The 23,387-nt window shown below is 33.0% G+C and overlaps 1 long non-coding RNA gene and 1 pseudogene across 2 annotated transcripts; both read right to left on the bottom strand.

The window, feature by feature from the left end:
* The window catches only part of LOC109170925, a 37,547-nt pseudogene that overhangs the window by 3,573 nt on the left and 10,587 nt on the right, over window positions 1-23,387 (bottom strand).
* On the bottom strand, window positions 14,810-17,199 carry LOC109170928. Of its 2 annotated transcripts, XR_002052506.1 has the most exons (4): window positions 17,049-17,199; window positions 15,107-15,271; window positions 14,919-14,994; window positions 14,810-14,834 (listed from the first exon to the last, which is right to left on the bottom strand). It is a non-coding gene; the product is annotated as an uncharacterized LOC109170928 (long non-coding RNA). The 2 variants fall into 2 exon arrangements; XR_002052505.1 differs by lacking the exon at window positions 17,049-17,199 and having other exon boundaries at window positions 15,107-15,434.

The raw sequence follows: 23,387 nt of genomic DNA, 5'->3' as shown, positions 1-23,387 counted from the left end.
TGAAAATTTTGAGGGTTAGGAAGTCCAAAATCGATATATCTGATGATTTGAACGAGCTAGCCCGAAATTTAATGAGCTAACTTGATAGCCCGAACCATTTAAAACTATTCTCTTTGTTTGAAACAAAATACACAGGGAATTTATACATAAGCTCATATTTAATAATTTTTTATTAAATTTGTAAATAAAAATTGTAATAAATTATTACAAAATAAAATATTTTTATGAAAAATAAAAAAATCTTAACTATAATATAGTCATATGGTTTGGTGAGCAATTATCGTTACAATTATTATTTTGGTGAGCAATTATTGTTACAATTATTATCTCTATTCTTATTATTATTATTATTATTATTATTATTATTATTATTATTATTATTATTATTATTATTATTATTGTATTCTTTAATTTTTTGGATCTTCTATATTATTATTTAGAAAATTGTGATGATTAATAGTCATTTATATTTATAAAAATAATTGTTTGGTCTTTAAAGGTCAATTGTATGTTGCTACATCTAGAGCTAGAAATCTCAAAGGTCTAAAAATTTGATCTGTGGTGACTCTGAAAATTGTAATTCAATTAATATTGTTATTTACTAAGTTCTTAAAAATTTGTAATATTAAATACTATGTAGTAAATTTTTAATATAGTTAGCCACAAAATTTTTTCTCCAAAAGCATGAATAAATTGGCGCCAATTCCAGCCACCACGTGCGTGTTCATTCCCAACCAAAAAAACTGATTAATATTTATTGATTTGAGAATCCGCCAAAATAGTTATTTATTGCACTCCATATTTCCTGCAAAAAGAAAAGGAATATAATTTAATAATTCCCGCCAGTGCGAGGGAAAAAACTGATTATGATTATTGATTTGGGAATCCCCACAATCACAACATTTATTTATTTCACTTCATATTTTCAGCATATATATATATATATATATATATATATATATATATATATAATTTAATAATGGAATATTGAAGTGGTTGTTATTCTTTGTTGCATCCATTCATTTACCCAAAAAATAGTTCTTTCATTCTCCAGAATCCAATAAATAATTAATTGTTTTATTAAATTAGGAGCATTTTATTTTACAACGTCATATTATGGAGTCCAATCGAGTTCTTCAAAACACAAGTATAAAAGCAACTGTTTATAAATTCAAATCACATTTCTTGAACAGAACAAAGGTAATCCGGTTGTAATTTCTACTTCAAAACAAAAGACTTTAAAAATGGCCACAAGAATCCGGTTGGTCACAACTTACGAATTTTCAGAACTGCGGGGAGGTGGAGGGATAAGAAGATGAGAACGAATGTCTTTTTAATGAAGAAAAGGTAAGCTTAATAGAATAATAGTTGTATTTTCTTCCTGTACAAATTATTCTGATATGCATGTTTTGTTAATAACAAAAATAATTTCTTTTGTTTTATATAGGGTAAAAGCAGGGACGGAGCCAAAGGGGGGCAGCTGCCTCCCTCATCCCACCCCACCCCCACCCCACCCCATATATAATATTTGTATGTATTTATATATTTGTATGTATTTATATATATATATATATATATTTGAATGTTACTGGCCCTATTACATTGTATTATCTGTTCATATACTTTCTCAACCTACTGAAACACAAAGCTGAGGCTCGAACTCATAACCTTCCAAATGAAAGTCCAACCCGGGTATATATGTATATATAGTATATGTTTTAGTATTAGTATAAAAAAATTAATAAATGTCAACAAGTAAGGAGTTAGATTAGTTGGGAGAGCATGTGTTTGGTAATAAAAATGGTCTTAAGTTTAAATCCTTGTATTAACATAGTTTTACATATTTTTGAGTCATTCTCCTATGACTTCAATACAGTCACTTTTTTAATATTTAATACACATACACACACACATATATAACATTCTTTTATATTAATAGTGAGAAGTGTAATTTATAATGTGTTTTCTATTCGAATTATTTTATCAAATTAATTATGTTTCATATTTTGTTATGAATATTTTTATAAAGTTTCGATGTGTTTTATTTTTTCGCACATATCTAACAATATTTACAACTATATTTCTTAGGTAATGGTTATAAAAATAAAAAATAAAAATAAAAATAAAAAAAAAATCTTAGGTAATTTTTTTTTAAAATTATCTCTTTTGTTTTAATGTTTCACTTTTACTGAAAAAATTTCTGAATCCGTCCTACTTCTTCGCTTCCCACCCCCCCCCCCTCCAATCGAATTTCTGACTCCGTCCCTAGATAAAAGCATACATGATAAAAACACAATGACAAAGACATCAACAAATCAAGTTCAGACTTTATGTAATATGTACACATTAGTTCAGTTCATATTTCCTGCAAAAAATAGATAATTTAATACCTATTATTTAAAATATTTATAATATTTTCAGTAATTTTGAATATGAAATATATATATATATATATATAATCGGAATATATAATCGGATTAATCAAATATTTAAGTCCAATATTTCCCTTTACCAAATTAATTTTTTTTTTGAAAAAATATTTTCCATAATTTCGTATATGAAAAAAGATGGAGATTACCTATATCAAAATGGTTTTTTTGAAGATCCAATTTGTACATATAAGAAAAAATATAGATAGAAAAGGAAGAACCGGTGAACCGATCGAGGGAGAAGAGTCGGAGGATTCGAGGCTAAAAAATCGGAGGATCTGAGTGCAAAGAACCGGATAATCCTTGGTCGAAGAATCTGATGATCCATGGGCGAAGAGTCGGGGGATCCATAGGCGAAGAACCATAGTAGCCGAGAGCGGTGGCCGATAGACGGAGGAGCGTGGAATGCCGGAGAAGGAAGAAGACGTGGAGAGATTATCGGCAGGTGTATTTGAGTGAGAAGCTGCGCAATAGTAATGGATTAGGGTTAGGGTTTGCAGATTTGGTATTTATGTGTGTATATATATATATATATATATATATATATATATATATATATATATATATATATATATATATATATATATATACTATCTACTATACTAATAAGAGCCCAAGAGAGTTAGGCCTATAATGGGTAGAAAAAATGGCGGTCAAATTTTTTAATCAAATGAATGGCTCAGATTGATTAGATTTTAATTTTTCCTTTCAGATTTCCTAATTTATCCTTAATGAATATGATTATCCGTTAACTTTTCCGTTAAATATTATTTTTTTCGTTAATTTCTGTTAGTTCACCGTTAACTTACTCATTGATTTCAATAAGAATTAAAAGGTCTTAGGTTTGAACCCCATCCCATCAAAGTTGGCATAATTAGTACTCTATTTTACTCTTATTAAATTAAATAATAATTTAGTAGCCATAACAAAAAATAATACATTTTGCATTTCTTTAATTTAGAATTTTGTGTCTACAATGTCTTTATTCAAAAAAATAATTCATTATCAATAAATTAAATAAGAGAAATAATTTCATTAGTTATATTGTCTTTATTTGTCTCCAATATAAAAATTCTTTACATTCAAATTCATCAATTGATTATATTCGCTACATTGTCTCTACAATGTCTTTATTATAAAAAATATATATATTCATTATCAATAAATTAATTAAGAGAAATAATTTTATTAGTTATATTGTCTTTATATTTCTCCAATGTAAAAATTCTTTACATTCGAATTCATCAATTGATTATATTCACTAAATTGTCTATTATCTTTTTTGTACACTATTTTTTAATTAAATATGCAAAAATTAAAAAAATATATATAATTATAACTGCACTCATATTAACTACTTGAGGGATTTGTTGACAAAAAGAGTATTCAAATCACACAACAAATTGAAGTGAGAACTACATCGCAATGTCCTTGTTTGACAATCAGCAGTTAGCGGTTAGCGTTAGCGGATTATATTTGCGGATTTGACCAGCGAATTATATCAACAGTTGGTAAAATGATATTTGAAAAAATTAGCTGTTTAGATTAACATGTAAAATGACCTAAGGGTATACATAATAATAATAATAATAATAATAATAATAATAATAATAATAATAATAATAATAATAATAATAATAATAATAATAATAATAATTGTTTTAAAAAAATAAAAATATATAATTAAGCCAATCATATTAACTACTTGAGGGATTTATTGACAAAAAGAGTATTAAAATCACACAATAAATTGAAGTGGGAAACTACCTCGCAATATCTTTGCTCTCCTTTAAGTCCAGTATTTGGTTTCAACCATACCTATACAATTATTTTATTGACAATTATAATCAATCTTGACTATATTATCTTGCATTTGTAAACTTAGAATTATCTATTTAAATGCGCAAATTCAACATTCAATTATCTATACAAGAACAATTTCAATATAATATAATCTTGCATTTATATACTTTAAAGTACTTATTTAAAAAAACATTGGGCATTATCACAATCGCGCAATGCGCGTAAAAAACTAGTATATATATAAAAGGGTTGGGTCTAGGGTTAGTTATTTGGGTTGGGTTTTGTTTTGTATTTTTAGTTTTGATTTTGGACCGATTTTTGGCAAGATAAATAAGGATTTTTATTTTAAGATATGTATTAATGTATTAACTTTTTAATAATTTGAAATTTTGGTTAGTATTTTAATAATATATAAAGAAGATGTTAATAATTTGTAATTTTGATTAGTTTTTTTTTTTTACCGATTATATTTTTATAGTCAAAATAACGATTGATATAAGAGCATAATATTTATGCTTAAGTTTTTCATACCGTGCATCGCACGGGTAAAATACTAGTTATTATATTATAGTGTAAATATATTAATTATTTTTAGTTAAAATTTGGAAATAGAAGTTTAAATTAATTGAATGATGTATAAGTTTATATTTATTAATGTGAATGCGCTAATTTATTAAAATTGAAAGTTTAAAATGTTGATTTGAAAATGTCAAAAGTTTTAGTTGAGCATGTCCGATAAGTCCGACAACCCAATATTTAGGGTTAGGGTTAAGAATTTTAAATTCGACAAAAAATTAAAAAAATATTGATTAGCCCAAATCAATAAATCTGACGGTCGGATAAGACTAGCCTGAAACTAAATGGGCTGGCTAGATTGACATCCCTACTCAAAAGTGAAAGAAATGGTTGGATATCGTGTACCCATCAATCGTTATGCTATGGAACCGTGTTCACAAAGGATTGTGAACACGGCTCCAAACGACACCGTATTGATTTAATGGAGTAACGGTGCCGTAATTGGCACCGTTAACCTCCACCAATCACAATATTTTTTTTCATTTTCGCGCTTATATACACACAAAGCGTCTTGCACAAGCTTCTTCGTCTTCCATTCTCTCTGTTCTCATCCATTTTCACCATAATCTCCAGTTCTCATCAACGCTGTCTCCATCATCCATTCTCGTTGTTCTCGTGATCGATTTTCACCATTCTCTTAGTTCATCAACACAGATTCCATCACCATTCTCACTGTTCTCGTAGTCCATTTTCACCGTTCTCTCACTTCTCTCCGGTCGTCAAAGCTACTTGACTTCATCACCATACAGGTATTAAGTATCTTACATTCTTAGGGTAGGGTTTATAGAACATAAAAACGTACATTCTGTATACATTTTATGATTTTGAAATAGGGTTTTGAAATCGTAATATTCTATACATATAGTTCAAAATGTTATGAATATAGAGTTTAAAAATTGTAAATATACATTCGAAAAATGTGTGAATGTTCATAAATTTCGTGAAATATGGAGTTATGATATTATGGATGTGTGGTTATAACATTATGAATATATAGTATGAACATTATGAATGTAGAACTCTAAAATTTGAACAATGTGAATACAGAGTACTAAGATTATGAATGTGTGGTTATATGATTATGGACATATAGTACAAACACTATGAATATGGGACTCTGTAATTTGAACAATGTGTATACACAGTTATAATATTATGGATATAGATTTATATCATTATGAATATGTAGCACAAACAATATGAAAATGTAGATTTATATGGCATTCCCCATCTCCCCCTACTTAAAGATTATATTTCCATCAAAATCATTTTAATTCCCTTCTTTATTGTACTTTGTTATATATAAAGACAACATTTTAACATTTTTTATGTCAACAATAGACACGAAGATCCTACTCTAAAGAACGTACAAATGGAAGCTCAACAGAAATGGACAAGAGGGAGAGTAACAAAGTTGGTGTTAGGTTCACAAGGTGCGGAGCCCTTAGAACCACATCCTGCACAACAAAGCACTGCAGTGCAGGTTGAACAACAAAGGAAACGAAAAAGAACCACACGAGCCATTTTAAATTCACAATCTGCTGAAATATCACAACCACAATGTGAGCAGCAAATCACCGAGGATATTGCCAGAGAACAGAGAACCAAAAAAATGAATGATATGAAAGGAAAACAGATAGCCCAACAACTAGAACAAATACAACAACAAGACGAAGAACAAGAGAGTGATGATGAAGATTCTTCGTATTTTAACACACGGATGGACCCAAAAATAATGTTTCAACTTGTACAGGGGCTAACGGCAGAGCAATAACAATCTGTCACAGATATTGGGTTTGGATCCCTCTTGCAACTCCAGTTGTGCACAAGTGAGTCGCAGTTGGTGCAGTATTTGATCAATAACTTTGATGTTTGCAAGTCTAAATTCATATTGGAGGATGGTAAGCTCCATGTTCAAGAGGAGGACATAGAGTACACATTAGGCATCCCACGGGGTCAAAAGGAGGTTGAAGTGGCCCCAAAAAATAAAAAATAATTCAGCGCCTGAGTACAAAGCTGTCTTTCGTGCTTGGAGGAATAGGTGGGGGATTAGGACTGGTTCACTAATAACAACTAAAATGGGAGCTGTGATTGTGAGCCTGGGAGATTATGGTGATGAGTTTAAAAGAGACTTTATGGTATTGACGGTTTCATGCATGATACGAGGATACCAGTCACGGAACTGCAACTTCAGAGTCATCAACTCCTTGATCAACATTGGGGAGATAAAAAACTACAACTGGTGTAGCTACACATACAAGTCCCTTATTAGATCCATTGAGGAGAAGGTCAAAAAGCCTAAGCATTTCTTTATTGGACCAATGGCATTCATTCTGGTAAATTCTTGTCTTTACTGAATTCATTGTGTTTAGTGATGATCTGACTTTGAATACAGTGTTATGATATATGCATATATGATTATGAAATTGTGAATATAGATTTATTAATTTATGGTTAAAAGTGTTGTGAAGTTGTTAATATATAGAGTTCTGGCAATAAATCTCTGAGATTATGGATATACAGTTTATATATTATGAATATTCAGATATGGATTTATGAATATAAAGTTATACAATTGTGAACATGGTTCTTTGAAAATTATGAATTTGCAGTTATTATATTATGAATATGTAGTTATGAAATTATGAATTTACAGTTGTTATTTATGAATGTTCATTTATGGATATATGAATAAGTTATACAATTGTGAACATGGTTCTTTGAAATTATGAATTTGCAGTTATGATATTATGAATATGTAGTTATCAAATTATGAATATGTGCTCGGCAATTATGAACATATAGCTCTGACATTATGGATATACAGTTATCAAATTATGAATATATAGTTATGAAATTATGAATTTACAGTTCTGTTAATTTTTTTTTTACCGGTGTTTTTTTCAAAATTGTAGTTATTCTACTTCGATCGGGTTCAATTCAAAGGGATGAAGGTCGACAGGACATACCCCACACTTATTGCATAGACCTCTAAGCTTGTAAGGAAGAGAGTTTCTGCGGAGAGGAAGGCTGGTGGGTTTGGGAAGGGAAAAGTTATCCCAAGAATAGAGAAGCCTGCTGCTGCATCTGTTGTTGATCACACTGCTAACCCTGATGCTGATCAAAGAGTTCCCCCAATCTCTGTGCCACCTTCAAGTGTTGATAGAGTTACCCAGGTGCTACAAAAGCTTACAGCCAATGTCCTAGAATTTGGAGAGGCAATGGCTGCAATTGGGAAGCAAGGCGCACATGTAGATGTTATGAGGACAGCCTTCTCTGGAATTTCTGGCATGCTTACTGTGGCTAGCACAATGGAAACCTCTTCAACACCAACCTCCTCACAGCTTGACGACATTTTCTTTGGCCAAGAGAGTTTCACAGCAGCAGTCGATGCTATGGTGGACGCCTTCCAGAAGACAAACAGGCAAATGGAGATGGAAGCTCCCTCCTTTGATCTAGGGATATCTCTAACCCCAGTACCATTGCATAAACGACCAGCCAAACCGAGCACATTGGAGGAAAAACAGTTAGATGCCCTTGTTGGGAAAATTGGAGGTGGTGCTGCTACTGTTTCAACCTCTGAAGACCAAGAAGTAACTCCTCTCGTTAGGGTGCCATTCAACCAACCTACTGATGCTACTACCCCTACTTCTGAGCTTGATGATGTTGACAGGTAAACTAATATAATTATGTATGTTTAAGATCAAGATTTTCAGCCTCAGTTTTAATATACAATTATGAGTTTGCAGTATTTAGATTATGAATTTATGAAATTATGAATTTACATTTATTAAATTATAAAATATTGTGCTTTAAGATTATGAACATAGAGCTATGAGATTATGGATGTACAGTTGTCAAATTATGAATGTGCAGTTATGGATTTTTGAGAAAAACAGCTTGTTGCATTAAATCATTAGCCAGGCAGCTAATCAAAAAATCGGGTGGTACATCAAACCATTCCCCGCAACCTGCCACAGAAAAGGTCTCCCTAGCAACAGTGTGGGCGGCACAATTCGCAGATCGCCTAACACAACCGAATTGGACATCTCCAATCATAGATGCCAATTCTCTAATATCATCTACTAAAAAAACCATAAGCCGAACTAAAAGGGCTAGCAAAAATTGCATGAAAAACTAGCTGTGAATCTATCTCTACCACAACATCACCCATGCCTGTATCCTTTAGCCAACTTAAAGCTTCTCTCAGACTCATTGACTCAGCCTCCTCAACAGTGTATGATCCAGGAACCCGCACGTTTTTAGCTGCCAGGAAAGCACCATCCTCACCACACAAAACCCACCCAAACCCCATTGCGTTTGCCAAATGATTTAACGCGGCATTGGAGTTCAGCTTCAACTTACCAACTGATGGTGGTATCCAACGAGAGACATTGGCAGTAATAGGGCCATACGTATGGGTAGCCTCTTGAACCTGCTTCCAGTTCTCCCAAAAACCCAAGGTCCTCTGCAACATCACGTTTATGTCAAATGCAATACCACTCCACACATTATCATTTCTACTAGTCCAAATGCCCCAACATGCCATCACGAATTTCGCCAACAAATCACCACATAGCTGCTCAATATTTGCGAAAAACCAGTCCGAAGCATTATACCCATGCGCCAAGCCAGTGACCGGAATCCCCAGCAAAGTCCACACCCTCCCCACCTCAGTGCATGTAACAAAAATATGGCATGCACTCTCACTTTCCCTATTACACATATGGCAAAGAAGATCACAATGAATACGCTTCATATTTAGAGCATCTCGTGTTGGCAAATATGAACTGGCAAGCTACCAACAGAAAAGCCGAACCTTTGGAGGCACATCAAGGTTCCAAATACGTGTCCAGGGACGATGGTCCGGTACTACACGAGTTAGCCATTTATAACAAGACTTAACTGTATAGGCCCCTTTTTGGTCCCAATACCAATACCAAGAATCATGTGGGCTACGCAAACTTACAGGTATATTCATAATCAAAGACACATCACGGGCATTAAAGATGTTAGCAATTTTATTTATATCCCATCCCGTACCTTGATGGTTGAACAAAGTTGCTACCGTGGCCATTATGAAATTATGAATATAGATCTCTAAAATTCTGAATATAGAGTTATAAAATTATGAACATATAGCTCTAACATTATGAATTTGCATTTATGAAATTGTGATTATATTGATATGAAATTATTAATATATAATATACAATTAGTAAATTGTTAGTATTATATTCTGTTATTATTAATTGACTACCTGCATTATATGTAAACACAGTGCATTGCAAGACAGTGAAATTGATGGTGAAGATGTAACTGTCCGAAAGCGGCCAACAACAAGATTCAAGAATATCCCGCTGAATCTAAGATCACCTTTCTGGACTAAGAATGAACAATTTGTCCACAATGCAACTGTTAGAGAGAAAATCATATCTAACTATGCATTCCTGGATGTTTCTAGTGATTATCCATCAGAGTATGTTTCAATCTAAACTAAATACTTGAATATTTAAAATGAATTAGCATGAATTTATTTGTTTATTTATTTATTTGTTTATTTTTTTTGTGTTGTAGAGAGATACTATTCAGCTCTAATGACTTCTATTTGACAAGAGGTCACTTCCACACACTGAGCACTGGAAGGTTGACAACAACTTACTTGATGTATGGTCATTGCGTCTTACAATTCTTAACACACAACGAGCACTGGGGCAACCAAAGTGCATCTACTTCAGCATATCAGTACATGTAAGTGTGTTATGATTTGCAACAAACTATTTTTTAAATTTGAATTCACATTAAAAGTTCTGTGGTTATATAGTTATGAAATTGAGAATGTAAATCTCAATAATTCTGGATATATATTCTAAAAATTCTGAATACAGAGTTGTCAACTTTTGAATAGTAATTTCTGAATTTGTGAATCTACATTATCGATAATCTTGGTGTTAATACATGATTTTTTCCATAGCTGCAAATTGACCCAGTTGATTAGTGGATGAAGGATCTTCCACTAGAGAAAAAGAAGAAAATTTTCAATGACAGGTTGCGTTATGAAATAACAAGATTTGGCAATCTTGACATCACTGATGCAAATTTGGTAATTTCTATTACACAAACTAAATTTTTATTTATTACATCCAAAAAGACTGACAACGCTTTAATTCTTCCTTATTTGAAATTTAGATATTTTTCCGTGTGCTTCGACATGGTCACTATTTTGTTGTCTGCATCAACACCATTTCAAAGACAGTCCAAATTATAGACGACAAATCCCTACCCCCTGATGTTTTAGAAGTGGACAAATATCAAGATTGCCCACATTTACTGGTAACTTGATCAAAAACTTGAGTCTCTTATCATTTCTTATATATTTACTATAAAACATTATGAACACTGAAATTTTTTTTTTTGTCCAGCTGACTGCATTCAAGGAATACCTTGCAACAGAAACTTCGCCCCTGCTATGGAAATTAGATGACATTCCTGTAGAGTTTGTAATATGCACTGGAAAGAGCTGGATAATGCAACTGACTGTGGTGTATATGTCATGCGACATCTGGAAACGTATAAAGGAATTCCAAAAAAATGGACATCTGGATTTAGGCGCAATACTCGTGTAAATGTAAGAGTATAAAATATATTAGTTATACATTAAATTTTCTTAATTGTTTTTTGACATTTCATTAAACTGATTATTTAATGTTTTTTCTTTCTTTCATTTTTTTGAAGGCTGACTTCATTTGTGAACTCAGAGCTAATTACGCAGCTAACATTATCACATGGAGTGCGAACACCGTAAAACACACAGTTATGAAGGCAGCAAAGCAGGTGTCCAAAAAGAAGTGAGACTGTTGTTGTGGTCTATAAACTTGGTGAACATGAAAGCAATGATTTTGTGAATGTTTAATTCTGAACTTATGACTGTGGGTATCTTTTTTTGAAAGGCATGAATTAGACACCTAATTATGACAATCTGGTGTTTTTTGAAAGGCATGAATGTAGACACCTAATTCTAACAATCTGGTGTTATGTAATGTGAGCATATATTTCTGCTCTTTTGAATGTATGTCTATTAATATGAACACATCGTTCACATAGTGTGAACATTTAACTCTAAAGTGTTTTGAAATTGTCAAAATGTACTTCTGTAGTTTTAATTAGAAATTATGAATATATAGTTGTGAGATTATGAACATGTAGTTATAAAATTATGAATTCACAGTTATTAGATTATGAACATGTAGTTATAAATTTATGAATATACTGCTCTAATATTCTGAACATAAACCTTTAATAAATTATGAATTTACACATATGAACTTATGAATGTATAGTTGTGTGATTATGAACATGTAGATATAAAATTATGAATTCACAGTTATGAGATTATTAACATGTTTTAAAAATTTATGAATTCACAGTTATGAGATTATGAACATGTATTTATAAATTTATGAATATACTGCACTGATATTCTGAACATAAACCTCTAATAAATTATGAATTTACACATATAAAATTATGAATATATAGTTGTAAGATTATGAACATGTAGGTATAAAATTCTGAATTCACAGTTATGAGATTATGAACATCTAGTTATAAAAATTATGAATTCATAGTTGTGAGATTATGAACATGTAATTATAAAATTATGAATATACTTCTCTAAGATTCTAAACATAAACCTTATATAATTATGAATTTACACATGTAATTATGAATTTATATTTATCAAATGAAATTATGAATTTACAGTTATGAATTTATGAATATACAGGTCTACAATTCTGAACATAGAACACTTTGACATTATGAACGAATAGATCTACAATTATGACCAACTAAATCACAAATACTATGAACATAGAGTGCAAAACTTGTGAAATTGAAAATAAAGAATTATGAACATAGAATTCAAATTAACCAGTTCTTTAATAAAAGGCAAAAGAATAGTTCACATTGTGTTCATCACATCACTATACTGTATTTCTATTAACCAGCTCTATTAACACAATCTCAGTCTAGAACTACATTGTCATCTAAACTCTTATTAAAATGAACAAACTGTAAACCCCCAGAACTTGGATGTACAAGGTACCCATCCCGAGCAATCTCCGATATATTTTCCAAAACCAAAGACTGTATACTGCTCTTTGTAATTGAAGCAACCTTATTTGCAGCACTCTTTCTCGCCCTTGCTATACTGTATTTCTTCTCGATAACACTCCTCCTCCTTCTATTACGCTCACCTTTCAACCTCTTGGTTAAAGGATTTTGTACAACACCACTTGAGGATGAAACACCGCACTCTTCAATGTTTACTTCCCCAATCTCAGCTTCAACCTTTTTCTTTGCATTCTCGACAGCTTCATCACAAAACTGTCTAGCAACACTGTTGTCTTGACTAGAAACAATCAACCTTTGGAATTTTCTACTAATCTCAACAACCCAAATTGAAGAGGGGACACCAACGTTATAGAACAAAGAATCAATTTCCACATTTCTACCATCAACAACCTTTTTAGTCAATCTTTCAGAATGTATTTATCTGGAATACAAGAAACACAATTCACATGAAGTATACGTAAACAATGGCAGCAAAGTATTCCCAATTCAGAAAACAACTTGCAACTACAAGAAATTTCCACATTGATTGGCTTAAAACTTACTTCATGTCTTATAATATCTATATCTGGTCGCCACACATGATACTTGTATTCAAAATCATCATTCAAAACAATTTCTTGATGACAAGAACTACCTTTCATAAATTGTTCCTCAAACAAATAGTAGATCTCAATAGTATATACCTCTCTAGCATGTGAAAGAAGTTTCACATGCTCCATCATCATAGCAGGTAGTCCTTGTGCACACCTAAAATCTTCACCATTTTCTTTACTTCTCCATTCAGAAATAACGCCAACAAAATATGAGTAGAAATCACAAAGACCGGCAGTCTTAGATAGCCTTCTAGAAATAGAATGATTCGTAGTTTCACTCCTTTGGGAAGATAGAATGCCCCCCAAAAAATAATCCTTGCTAAATGCTGGACATCAATTCTCCCTACAATCATAAAACTTTTCAAACCAAGTATTCTTATGACACTTATACTCAGTCACCATCCTGAAAATATACAGGACACATTCACTAACAGCACGTTTGGTTCACGGGATAAGTTTTGAGGTAATAGAAATGCTATTCCATAAGGAATGGAATATGCAAGGAATAGAATAGGAATTGCATTCTATTGTTTGGTTCGCGGAAGGAATAGACTTTATGAATTATATTACAGTGTTTGGTTGATTTAAATAATAGAAATGAAATATGTTTTAAAAAACATAAATACCATTATAAAAATATGTGATGGTGGCGGTGGTAGTGCTAGTGGCGGTGGTGGTGGCGGCGATGGTGGTGATGGTGGTGGTGGCAGTGGTGGTGGTGGTGCTGGGGTGGTAGTGGTGGTGGTGGCGGTGGCAGTGGTGGGGGCGGCTGTGGTGGTGGTGATGGTGACGGTTGTGGCAATAGTGGTGGGTAGGGGTGAGCAAACGGTCGGTCGGTTACATAACCGACTGAATAACCGACCGTGAAATTTGACCCTCGTAACCGACCGAAACCGATCGAGGGTTGTTCCATGACCGACCGACGGTTATCGGTCGGTTACCAAAAAACCGATTTACAAAAAAAATCAATCAAAATCTAAAATTCTAAATTCAAAATACAAATAAATACACACTATTTTGTTTACTGCCAATGGCCCAATGCCCAAATTCAAATTAGTCTAGGATTACTAGCTGTCTACTGTCTAGCACACTGCCAAGTACAAATTAGTCTTACAAAAACAATCCAATTGTCTTACAAAAACAGTCTAATTGTCTAAGTACAAATCACAAACAATCCAAACCAAAGTCACAAACAGATATTAATTTAATACAACGATATTAAACACATAAATTCATAGACTCCCCAAAATAACATTCTGAAAAAGTGTCAAGCTTCAAATCTTCAATTCCTTCAAACCTATCAAATGAAATATAATAAAACCATTAGTATTATTAGTGTTAATACGATAAAACAATAGCAACTATCAAGTGAGCATTTTACCTTACGATAGTAGAACTCTTCCAAATTGGCAACTTCTATTGATCAATCACAGGCTCCAAACAAATCTTTGAAAATTCTAAAATCACATCAAATAATATAAAAATAATTAGATAAAGATAAATAAGAAATTATAAGTTTATAACTTGAATATTTGAACACAAAAAATAATAAGTAAAGAAAGGATGTACCCAAGTCAACTTTATCAATCTCTCCAGTTTCGTACTCAATTTCACCATCACTTGAGTCTTCAGTTTCATTCCTTAGCCAATCTTGAGCACAAATGAGAGCTTGTACAACTCTAGGAGTTAAAGAACTCCTATAACTATCAAGAACTCGACCACCCGTGCTGAACGCTGATTCAGAGGCAACAGTGGAAATAGGTATAGCCAATACGTCACGAGCCAAGCTTGAAAGGATGGGAAGTCTTTGAGCATTTGTTTTCCACCAATTAAGTATATCAAACTCATCATCCTCACCACCATTCTCAAGTTGTTCAGCAAGGTACTTATCCAACTCTGTGATCTGATTAGCACAACCAGTTTGTTCCAAATACTTTAAGAATTCCTTATTAACAGCTTTTGGTTTCCCTTTCTTTGGAGGTTGAGGTATAGAAGGGATTTCAGCACTTACAAGCTCACTTGATTGAAAAGTCTCATTTATTGAAGATGATGAAGATTCATGCAACCTCTTGTATTGATTAAACAAATCAGCCATAACTTCTCTAAGATTTTTAGACAATTTAGAGGCTTCATCATCCGAATACATCCGTTTGAAACAAAAATCAGCATACACATACTTTCTCCTAAGGTCAAGCACAGTTGCAACATACAACAACATATTCATTTTGTCCACATTTCCCCAATACTTGTCAAATTTATCCTTCATCCTTTGTGCCATTGCACTAAATTTTGGATCCCTACTCTTTATCCAATCACGCAAAATAGAATACACTTCACAAATTTCAGGAAAATAAGCATTTGAAGTAACATACAATGAGCCAGAAACTTTCACAGTAAGATCATAGAAGTGTCCCAAAAACATGCACAACCTCCTAACATTTTCCCAATCATCATGGTCCGGAATTCCTTCACTATTTCGGAGGTCTTGACCATAATGTGGATCAAACTCCTCAAATCTCTCAAAAGCTCTCTCAAATTTTTGTGCCGAATCCAACATAAGGTAAGTAGAATTCCACCTAGTGCATACATCTAAGCTTAACAAAGCTTTGGATTGAATTTTCTCCAATTTAATACATTCTTTAAACTTCTCCAATCTAGATGGTGATTGTCTCACGTATCTCACTGCCCCTCTAACACGACAAATTGATTCATTACTTTCTTTCAAAGCATCATTGACAGCCAAATTAACAATGTGGGCAACGCATCTCATGTGAAGAAATTTCCCACCTAAAATAGAACTACTCAAATTATTAAACTTCTTCCTCAAATATCCCGTGGCAACATCATTTGAGCTAGCATTGTCTACTGTGATAGTGAAAACACTATCAAGTCCCCAATCACGCAAACATTTCTCAATTGCCTTACCAATATCTTCCCCCTTATGACTAGAAATTGGACAAAAATTAAGTATTCTTTTGTGCAATTTCCAATCATTATCAATATGATGCACTGTAAGACACATATAATTCACCCTTTGCAATGATGTCCAACTATCAGTCGTAAGACAAACTCTAGCACAAGAAGATTTCAAAAAGTTGGACATACTTTTCTTTTCATCCAAATAAATTTTGTAACAATCTCTAGCAACAGTCCATATAGATGGCATACGAAACCTAGGACAAGCAGTAAACATGCATTTTTTAAACCCCTTTGCTTCCACAAACCTAAAAGGCAATTCATCAATTATGATCATTTCAACCACAGACTTTCTAATTGCAGTTGCATCAAACTTCCCATAACTTAAAGACTCCCCTTCTGATGATGGGACAATTAGTTCAGTTTGAGTAGGGTCAATACTACTATGAGGACATTTTGGGCAGCTTCTAACATGAGCTTTTAATGAGCTTGTGCCATTCAATTTAGGGTCAGCATGAAGTTCTTTTGCACAATAATTACACCTAGCTTTTTTTTGATGTGCATCATTTTCAAATTTGGTAAAATGATCCCATACCTCAGATTTTGCCCGGCTAATTTTTCGTTTCTTTGACTTAGATGCACCGGGTGTTTTAGTACTTGCATTTGCATCAAGGCTAACCCCTTCCATTTCGATTGCTTCATCTTCAGAATCAGACATCTCAATTGAGTGCGTTGACATCTACAATTTACACACTAATAAGAAAATTAAAAACAGTTTACAGTTTACACAAAATTAAAAACTGTTTACAGTTTACACAAAATACACAAATGCTTAATCAGTTTATAAGTTATAACACAAAAATTTAAAATACTTAATAAACTATTTAAGTATTAACAGTTTATATTAACAGTTATAACACAGTTTATATTTTATATTTTATAATTTAACACTAAACAGTAAAATTATAATTTAACACATAGTTTATATTTTATATTTTATAATTTAACACTAAACAGTAAAATTATAATTTAACACACAGTTTATATTTTATAACACAAAATACACAATGCATAATCAGTTTATACTTTATAACACAAAAATTAAAAATACTTAATACACTATTAACAACTAATAAACTATTAACAAAAACATAAACACTTAATAAACTATTAAGTGAATAAGTATTAACAGTAAAAATATTAAAAATAAAAATTAAAAAATTTACCTTTGGAAGACGGAAGACCGTAGACCGGTGAGTCGGTGACTCCGTGTGACCGTGTGGAAGCCGTGGAAGGAAGAACTGAAGAGTGAAGAGTGAAGACTGTGACTGCCTAGCTGCCTCCCTGGTGCTTGTGGCATGAGCCTCTGTGCTTCTGTGGTGAAGAACTGAAGTCTGAAGACGGAAGACTCTTCAGTCTTCAGTCTTCACTGATGAGATGCGAGAGGCGAGAGCGGAGAGGGGAGCCGGGAGCGACTGAGCGAGAGACGTGAGTTGAGAATTTGAGATTAGGGATTTAGGGTTGTCTCACTTGTTTGACTTGTCTTTACTCTCTTTGAAGCTTTGTCTGATTACAGCTTATGGGTCGTGGGCTTGGGGCCTTGGGCTATGACTATTAAATATTAACTATGGATAGTCATATTAACTATGGGCTTGACTATCTAATATATTAATATATATATAGGTCACCGACCGATAACCGACCTCCACTAACCGTATTATAACCGAAAAACCAATAATTTTTTAACATTAATAACCGTGACCGACCGAAAACAAAATTTTTCGGGCGGTTCGGTTATCGATTAGCGGTTTTCGGGCGGTTAACCGATATTTTGCTCACCCCTAGTGGTGGGGGCGGCGACGGTTGTGGCAGTAGTGGTGGTGGCGGCGGCGGTGGTGCTGTTGGGTGGTGGTTCTGGTGGCGGCGACGACGGTGATGGTGGTGGCGGTGGTGGCGGTGGCGGTGGTGGTGCTGGGGTGGTAGTAGTGGTGGGGGCGGTGGCAGTGGTGGGGGCGACGGTTGTAGCGATGGTGGCGGTGGTGGCGGCGGCGGCGATGGTGGTGGTGGTGGTGGCGGCGATGACGACGACGGTGGTGAAATAGGATAAATTTATATATAGGATAAAAAAAATTAGGTTAAAGAAAGGGGTAAAAAAGAAAATAGATTATAAAATATATTCCTGAGCTTTCAGTAATAGGCTAATACCAGGGGGCTCTAGTAATAGCTATTACCTTATTTGAGGTAATAGGCTATTACCAGGAATATTATTCCTGATAATAGAAATGATTACCAAACAAAGGAATAGGCCTATTACTAGGAATGTTATGCCATTCCCGGCCGGCAAATTATCCTGTGCGCACATTGCAACGTGCGCACGTTTCAAAAACGGCGTCGTTTTCAGGGAAAACGACGCCGTCCTAATTAAAAAAAAATCGAGATTTTAGCCGTTAACGGCGTTATTTTTTATTTGGCAGCCAATTCTTTTGAGATTTTGGTAGTTGCAGTCGTGATTTGGTAGTTTCCATTCGCAAGTTTCGCAATTTTATTTCCTTCTTTCCTTTCGCTTTTTGTTGTGCGTTGGTGTTCTGTTTTGCGTTATTGAGTTCGTCGATGGAGGAGGCAACAGATCGGGGAGATCTAATCGGAGAGGGTTTGTCTACGATTCCAGGTTTGTTTCCATTCGATTTTTGCGTTTTTTGCATTTCATTTATGTGATTTTTCTGCTATTTGAGATTTATGAGTTTAAGATTTGTTTTCAAATTTATATTTGTGTCTGTTATTGGGGAGAATTTGCAATGTATGTGATTTTTGGTTGTTTTTATTTGTGATTATTGCAGAATGTGTGGTTTCTACTTTGCATACAATCCTGAGAGTTATACATTCATAAATTTTGAATCTGTAAATCCATAATTTTTGAGTTCTACATTCAGAATTTTTGAATTGTATATCCTCAATGTTATTTGGTAATCTGTATCTGCTTGTAAAATCCATATTCATAAATTGCAAGTTACATGTTCATAATTTTACACTTGTATATTCATAATTTTTACTGCTATGCTCCTCTGTTTTCTATGTTTCAGTGAATGAAGATTTGGTGGGTGATTCATTAATTGGTGATCAATCAGATGTTAACATTGATGGATCTTCTTCGATTCCAGGTTTTTTCATAGTTTTTTACTGTGTGATGTGTGGTTTGAAACCATTGAATTGTGATTCATAATATTTGACATATATATTCATCGTATTGTACATTCCTGTTATGTGTTATATGTTTGGATGAAAATTTTATTCTTTTTGTAGAGCATGGCTGGATTTATTCGGCATTCCCCATTCTCCCTCTACTTAGGAATTATATTTCCATCAAACATCAATAGTTGTTATAGTTGAGGTTATATTTTATAATTGCAGCTGTTGAAGACTTGGTTGGTGCTGTAGTTAGTAATGGTGATGAAGCTTTTGAGCTATACAACGAGTATGCCTATAGAGTTGGTTTTAGTGTGAGGAAGGGTCAACAACGTTACAAGGCCTCTACTAAGACAATTCAAATGAAGAGGTTTTTCTGTCATAAGGCTGGTTTTAAGGCAAAGGCATATAGTGGTGTCAATTTGTATTCAAAAATTGATATAAGGACGGGTTGTGGTGCATTTGTTCAGTTTGATGTGGGTGGGGATGGGAGGTGGACAGTTACAAAACACGTGAAAGATCACAATCATGAGTTATGTGGTTTAGACAAGAGTCATCTACTTCGTTCACATAGAAGAGTGGGGAATAATCAGATTTCCTACTTAAAAGATCTGAAAAAGAGTGGGGTTGCAGTGGCGGATGGTATGAGGTTGTTGAAACATCAATGTGGGGGGTCTCCATTTGTTGGGTTCACTAATCGAGATGCTTACAATTCACTGGCTTATGATAGTTTGAAGTGTTTGGATGGAAATGATTCTAATTCCTTAATTGAAATATTTAGGAGGAGGCAGTTGAATGAGACTGAATTTTTTTTTTACTTTGAAGTTGATTCAGATTCAAGATTGTGTAGTTTTTTTTGGAGGGATGGTCGAATGAGACAAGATTATGAGTTGTTTGGGGATTTGCTAGTGCATGACACAACTTACCGCACAAATAAATATGATATGATTTGTGGACCTTTTGTAGGGATGAATCATCATTGCATGAACGTAATGTTTGGATGTGGTTTTTTGATGAATGAGAGGACAGAATCCTTTTTGTGGTTGTTTAAAGCATTTTTAAGATCTATGGATGGCAAGTGTCCACAGTCTATCATGACATATCAATGTGCAGCTATGGCTGCGGCTATTTCTCAAGTGTTTCCAACATCACGTCATCGTCTTTGCATATGGCATATCGGTGAGAATTCAAAGAAGCATATCAAGACATTAAGGAATAATAAAGATTTTTTGGATTTGTTTAACTGTGTGTTAAAATACACAGACACTGAAGCTGAATTTGAATTTTATTGGACAAGGTATGTTACTATTCACTGTTTTTTTACTGGTTTTTAAGCATTGGAGTTGAATATTACTAGTATGGAAGTTTTGAACATATAGTATTTAGGTTTATGAAATTGTGATTGGGGTATGATTTTTGTATCTGTTTGTTTTTTTTTTCTGGATTATATTTACTCATCTTGTCTATTTACAGTATAGGAATTATGTGTTGCTGTTTAGGAATTATGAATCTTTTTGTTTAAAAATTATGAATCTAGAGTATAGAGATTATGAATTTACAGTACATAAATTATGGATTAACAGTGTTAGGTTTGTGAACATGTGTTAAAGATTTGTTGATCTCATTGCCTTTTTTCATATAAACTTAGTGAATGCGTCTTGTATATTTTCAGGATGATGACTGAGTATAAGTGTCATAAGAATACTTGGTTAGAAAAGCTTTATGATTGTAGGGAGAAGTGGTGTCCAGCATTTAACAAGGATTATTTTTCTGGGGGTATTCTATCTTCTCAAAGGAGTGAAACTACGAATCATTCTATTTCTAGAAGGCTATCTAAGACTGCCGGTCTTTGTGATTTCTACTCATCTTTTGTTGGCGTTATTTCTGAATGGAGAAGTAAAGAAAATGGTGAAGATTTTAGGTGTGCACAAGGACTACCTGCTATGATGATGGACCATGTGAAACTTCTTTCACATGCTAGAGAGGTATATACTATTGAGATCTACTATTTGTTTGAGGAACAATTTATGAAAGGTAGTTCTTGTCATCAAGAAATTGTTTTGAATGATGGTTTTGAGTACAAGTATCATGTGTGGCGACCAGATATAGATATTATAAGGCATGAAGTAAGTTTTAAGCCAATCAATGTGGAAATTTCTTGTAGTTGCAAGTTGTTTTCTGAATTGGGAATACTTTGCTGCCATTGTTTACGTATACTTCATGTGAATTGTGTTTCTAGTATTCCAGATAAATACATTCTGAAAAGATGGACTAAAAAGGTTGTTGATAGTAGAAATGTGGACATTGCTTCTTTGTTCTATAACGTCAGTGTCCCCTCTTCAATTTGGATTGTTGAGATTAGTAGAAAATTCCAAAGGTTGATTGTTTCTAGTCAAGACAACATTGTTGCTAGACAGTTTTGTGATGAGGCTGTCGAGAATGCAAAGAAAAAGGTGGAAGCTGAGATTGGGGAAGTAAACATTGAAGAGTGCGGGGTTTCATCATCAAGTGGTGTTGTACAAAATCCTTTAACCAAGAAGTTGAAAGGTGGGCGTAATAGAAGGAGGAGTAGTGTTATCGAGAAGAAATACAGTATAGCAAGGGGGAGAAAGAGTGCTGCAAATAAGGTTGCTTCAATTACAAAGAGCAGTGTACAGTCTTTGGTTTTGGAAAATATATCAGAGATTGCTCGGGATGGATACCTTGTATATCCAAGTTCTGGGGGTTCACAGTTTGTTCATTTTAATAAGAGTTTAGACGACAATGTAGTTCTAGACTGAGATTGTGTTATTAGAACTGGTTAATAGAAATGCAATATAGAGATATGATGAACACAATGTGAACTATTCTTTTGCCTTTTGTTAAAGAACTGGTTAATTTGAATTCTATGTTCACAAGTTTTGCACTCTATGTTCATAGTATCTGTGATTTAGTTGGTCATAGTTGTAGAGCTATTCGTTCATAATGTCAAAGTGTTCTATGTTCAGAATTGTAGACTTGTATATTCATAAATTCATAACTGTAAATTCATAATTTCATTTGATAAATATAAATTCATAATTACATGTGTAAATTCATAATTATATAGGTTTATGTTTAGAATCTTAGAGAAGTATATTCATAATTTTATAGTTACATGTTCATAATCTCACAACTATAGATTCATAATTTTTATAACTAGATGTTCATAATCTCATAACTTTGAATTCATAATTTTATATCTACATGTTCATAATCTGACAACTATATATTCATAATTTTACATGTAAATTCGTAATTTATTAGAGGTCTATGTTCAGAATATCAGAGCAGTATATTCATAAATTTATAAATACATGTTCATAATCTCATAACTGTGAATTCATAAATTTTTAAAACATGTTAATAATCTTATAACTGTGAATTCATAATTTTATATCTACATATTCATAATCACACAACTATATATTCATAAGTTCATATGCGTAAATTCATAATTTATTAGAGGTCTATGTTCAGAATATTAGAGCAGTATATTCATAAATTTATAACTACATTTTCATAATCTAATAAATGTGAATTCATAATTTTATAACTACATGTTCATAATCTCACAACTATATATTCATAATTTCCAATTAAAACTACAGAAGTACATTTTGACAATTTCACAACTATACTTCACATTAATAGACATACATTCAAAAGAGCAGAAATATATGCTCACATTACATAACACCAGATTGTCAGAATTAGGTGTCTACATTCATGC

Source organism: Ipomoea nil, unplaced genomic scaffold (assembly GCF_001879475.1).
Source record: "Ipomoea nil cultivar Tokyo-kokei standard unplaced genomic scaffold, Asagao_1.1 scaffold3377, whole genome shotgun sequence".
Classification (NCBI taxonomy): domain Eukaryota; kingdom Viridiplantae; phylum Streptophyta; class Magnoliopsida; order Solanales; family Convolvulaceae; genus Ipomoea; species Ipomoea nil.
The sequence above is the reverse complement of the archived record's forward strand: the minus strand, read 5'-3'. Positions and strand labels throughout refer to the sequence as shown.